Source organism: Glycine max, chromosome 11, assembly GCF_000004515.6.
Source record: "Glycine max cultivar Williams 82 chromosome 11, Glycine_max_v4.0, whole genome shotgun sequence".
In the NCBI taxonomy this organism is placed as follows: Eukaryota; Viridiplantae; Streptophyta; class Magnoliopsida; order Fabales; family Fabaceae; genus Glycine; species Glycine max.
In genome coordinates this window covers 15711226-15716483 of record NC_038247.2, presented here as the reverse complement: position 1 = coordinate 15716483, position 5258 = coordinate 15711226, and the positions used below count along the sequence as shown (strand labels likewise).

Genomic DNA, 5258 nt, shown 5'->3' with positions numbered 1-5258 from the left:
TTTAAAGGAAGAGGAGATGTAGTTGATCCATACATGATTCAATAATTAATTTATTTGATCTAGTCTGGCAATTTGAGATTCATAGTTGACAATTTTCGTATTTGTGACAAAAAAATATAGCTGTGAAAGAAATAAATTATTTGATCAAATAATTGATTCATTTCCACATGATCATGGCAGGTGGCTGCTACTACATGTGGAAAATTTCCCACACATACAAAATTCTTAATTGTAACACATCTTTCCAAAAACGATCACTGATTCTGATTTATAAAGCAAAAATTCTTTAAAATGAGATAATGTAAAAAGGAAAGGAATAAAGACGAGTTATTATGTGAGAGAAAAGTAACATGCTGAGAAAACTGACAATCCTCGAGGTAAAGCCATCCCTGTGGCCCAGTCTAAAAAACCAACATGAAATGTTTGAACCACAGTAGGATGTTAACAACATAGAGGGAAACAAAAATGATATTGTCTGTCTAATGGAAACTTGGTAGAGTATAGAAAAATGTTTCACCAACATAAGATAAAAGGAAAAGAAAAATATAAATACAATAAAAATTTATGATGGGATAGGAATAAAATAAATAAAAAATACTATAGAATGTTTAAAATAAATAAATGTTTTGTGTATGATTGTGCTATAGTATATTCACCTAACTAAAAACTTTTTTTTTTTACAAGCAAGTAAAAACTTAATAACCAGCATATTATTTTGACACAATATTTTAATTACCAGTGAAATTTGTCAAATGAAAAATGTGACGCACATTTTGACGAATTGCAACTAATAATAAATAGTTTACTTGCAATAATATATTAAAAATGCCTTTATTTTTTATGCACGGTTATTTTATAAAATATTTTACACCGTTAATTAATTAAAAATAATTATCGGTATGACTTTCAGGCAATTATAAAAATTAATAAAATTAACATACATCACAATTTGTAATTATATAAATAATCATCCGTATGCCTTTTAAGGCATTATAAAAATTAATAAATTTTATGATAATTTTCTATTATAAAACAATGTAAATATAACTAATTATGATTATAGAACAATGCAAATTTTTTACATTGTCATATATACATTATTTTACTCATTAAAATTTGTGGAATCTGTTTTCTTTTAAGATATATTTAAATGAGAGAAAAAAAATAAATAAGAAAATACATACAACAATATATTTTATGATATTTCAAACTTTTCTTTTATCTTAGTTTTCACTTTTCTCTTTCTCAGTTTCTCTCCACCACATTCAACAACAGACCATTAAGGTTAAAGAAAGTCAAAATGCACAGAATTTCATCTTTTTTTTTTTTCTTTTTTCTTTTTGAAAGGCACAAAATTCCATCTTAAGCAGTCAAATTCATTCATCTCCCCATTGATGCATCATGAAGGCTCCCAAGATCTACAAGTCAAAAGCAGAGGAAAAACCAACACAAACACCTATCTATAAATCACTGATTGAAAATCCCCCAAACCTCTTATATAAAAACATCTGCAGTTTGTGACAGGTAAGCATATAGATTCTCACTTTTTTTTTCTTTCTTTTTTACCTTTTTCTGTTGTTTCACCACATCTATGTGATCAGTACTAAAAAAATGTATCCTAGATCTACCCTTTATTCCATCATTCAAGGATGGTTTCAAGAGCAGCAATAATGTTACTTACTCATAATAGGCCTTGTGGGAATAATGTTTTACCAGGGCACTCAACTTCCCCCTCCAAACAACAGAGATTCACCAGATTATTGTGTTCCAGTTTCACCACCAAGAATTAAACTCAGAGATGGAAGGTTCCTTGCTTATAGAGAAAAGGGTGTCCCCAAAGACCAAGCAAAACACAGCATCATCATTGTACATGGCTTTGGAAGCTCCAAAGACATGAACTTTCTGGCATACGGATGATTTGAAAATAGTAGTAGACATGTTATATTGGATTAGTGAAATAAGATCTAATTGGACATGTTTGATTGAAAAAAAATTATGCAGAAATCATTAGACATTATAGTTCTGATTAGATACTTGGATACAAAGCAGAGGTGTTTAATGTTTATTAATCTTTTTATTGAACCCTTTTAACATTGACATTGATTCTACAGGAACTAATAGATGAATTGGGTATATATATTCTGCAATATCCAAACCCCAAACGCTCACTGAAAAGTGAAGCACTTGACATTGAAGAGCTTGCTGATCAGTTACAGATAGGGTCAAAGTTTTATGTGATTGATGTCTCAATGGGATCATATGCTACCTGGAGTTGTTTGAACTACATCCCCAACAGGCAAATTACATGCCTATCTCAAAATATGCATTTATAAACACATGTTTGTTTTCAGAAAATGTTTTTGTTTTCACAAATAATTGTAAAAAAATGGCATTACATTTCTAAACACATGTTTGGTTTCAGAAAGAAAGTAAAAATAAAAGCAATGTCATTTTCTGTAACTATTCGTGAAAACAACATTTTCTCAAGCCAAACTGGTCAAAATTTTCCCTTTTGGTGTTGAAAATTGAATGTCAACATTTGTGCAGGCTAGCAGGTGTGACTATGATAGCTCCAGTGATAAATTATCAATGGCCTTCCTTCCCTGAGGGTCTGATAAAAGAGGACTATAGGAGGAAACTTATCAAGTGGTCCATCTGACTTGCAAACTATTTACCTAGATTGTTGCACTAGTGGGTGACTCAAAATTGGCTTCCTTCAAATTCTGTCATAGAAAAAAGTCCAGCATTCTTCAACAAAGGAGATATATATATTTTAGAGACAATTCCTGGCCTCCCAATGCTTACCAAGGCAAGTTACATGTTTGATGTTTCTTTCACTTGTTCTATTATGTGAATATATACATAGGCTCTTTTTGGATAAATTTTCCAGTACTTACAGAAAAAGAAAATTAAGAAGGTAAATTTAATTTAATTTCTCTCATAAGCACAAAATTAGTTTATGCATAAGCATAAGTTAAAATTAGCTTTTAGAGAAGTTAAATCAAAGGGTGATAGGGTAGGGCCTAAGCCGAAATGGGTAATTTGAAGATTAGATAAGTTAGATAGTATCCTTTTAATTAATATTATTTAGTTTTGTTTTAAATTCCCTAAAATTAGAGGAGGACATTTGTACGGTTATTGACAAGCATTAGGTTATATATTGTATCCCCATTTGGCTATGACATTCTCTTTAGCTTTTCTATGTAGCTTTAATGGTAGTTTGATGGTAGTGGTAGCATAGCTCATTACACGATGACGGGAGCTTATACAAATTAGCTTATTTTAATTTTAACTTACTAGAGAAATTTAATTTCTTTTCTTTTTTTCTGTAACAAGTATCTGTTGAGAAATTTATTTAAACAGAACTATGGTAAAACCTCTTTGAGGTAATTGTGATGATGGTATGCTCCCATTTAAAGGACTTATTAAGGGAAAAGGTTAGTTTTGACACTCTAAGGGGTGACTCGATGGTGGCCTTTGACAACTGGGAATTTGACCCTCTGAAGCTAAGTAATCCATTCCCTCAAAATAGAAGTTCAGCTCACATTTGGCAGGGCTATGAAGATAAGGTAGTGCCCTCTCAAATCCAAAGGCTTGTTACACAGAAGCTGCCTTGGACACAGAAGCTTCATATAGACCAAGACCAGAAGTATTTGTACCTTGATTTACCATGATCTCTTAATACAATATCTTTATTGTTGATTTTTTTTTCCTTTGGAGAATGTCAAACGTAAATCACATTTTTTTATCAGCATAAATTAATTTGTTAGTTTTATTAAAAATATAACTTTGGAGGATTTGAACCCACGACCTCTCCCCCCTCTCTTTCCCCTTCTCCCTCCACCACCTCTCATCTGTCAACCACCTTATATCTCTCAAATATAAATCACATTTGTTAATTGAAAGGAGGAAAATATCAAATGTAAATTGCTTCTTTTTTCCACTAGAAATGCTTACAACATGTTTTTTTTTTATACTCTCTTTTCAACATTATCTTTACTTATTAGGTGAAATTTTACTCAGATTTCTGACATACTAATAAAGAGAAGATCAGTTTATCTAGTGGAATCAACGTGAAATTTCACTCAATAATAATAATAATAATAATAATAATAATAATAATAATATATAAAAAAAAGAGTGGTGCTAGGCTGCATTTTTTTGTTGGCTGAAAACATAACACAGCCATTAGTTATAGGCAGCATACATCAAAATTTACTTGAACCTGAAACTGAAAGAGGGTGAAAAGAAGACTTACACAGATTAATGTCATATGCCATAACCCTAAGAAAAACAATTTCTTCTAAACCTGCTTTCACTACTCTATCAAATAGGTGTCTGTTCATGTAATCTACTGCAACTGGAGCACAAGTTGGAGCCTCAAGTAGTTCATTTATTTTTGAACTTGAAATGCAAATTTTGAAATAACTTCCTCTTTGTTTAAGTTAACAGCAAAGCTTGACCTTGTTGAAGTTTAAATGTACTTCAGGATATCTGAAGAAATGGAATACAGAATGATCAAGTGAAGCTTGTATGTCTAACGTTCTATTGAATTGTCACGCTAAATGTGGCGCATAAATCCACCCATCCACACACTTGATGAACCGCACAAGAAGCTTGCAATCCCCCACTAAGCACAGATCCATCAGTATTAATCTTAATCCAACCTAGTTGACGAACTTGATAACCATATGAAGGACTTGTAGGAATAGGAATATTCAGAGAAACGTTGTTAAAAACAACATTATTCCTAGCTTTCCATATATTCTCAAAGTTGGAAATGTATTCAAATATTTTATTTTTTAGTATAATAGCATCTCTACATAAATAGGGACGAATTTAGAAATCTACTAATTTTTTTTTTTAGTATATTAGCATCTTTATATGGACAGAGACGAGACGGATCTAGAAATGTATTAAAGGCCAAGAAATATTTTGCACGATAATTAAAATATTTAATTTCTAATAAATAATGAGTTTATAAAAATATTTATTATTAATTTTATGTGTAAAACAACACAATAAATTTAAAATTTGTCATTTTCTTTACCTTTTGTGTGATTAGAATAAGGGTATTCAAATAATTCTTTTTTTATTACATATGAAAAAATATACTCCTTTTTAAAGTATATATCTATGCAAATTAGTACAATACAAATACATATACATATGAAAATTAGACGACATTGGACTAAAAAAATAGTGTTACTATAGATCAATAAAAATGCGAATATTCAGGTACGGCTAATATTTAATAA

At 30.4% G+C, this 5258-nt stretch overlaps 1 pseudogene across 1 annotated transcript; it reads left to right on the top strand.

Annotated features, from left to right (window-relative positions):
• The first annotated feature begins 1250 nt into the window (after positions 1-1250).
• On the top strand, positions 1251-3782 carry LOC121173096 (uncharacterized; annotated as a pseudogene). The gene is made up of 4 exons (XR_005887273.1): positions 1251-1524; positions 1717-2296; positions 2548-2809; positions 3420-3782. The product of XR_005887273.1 is annotated as an uncharacterized protein (transcript).
• Positions 3783-5258: the final 1476 nt, after the last annotated feature.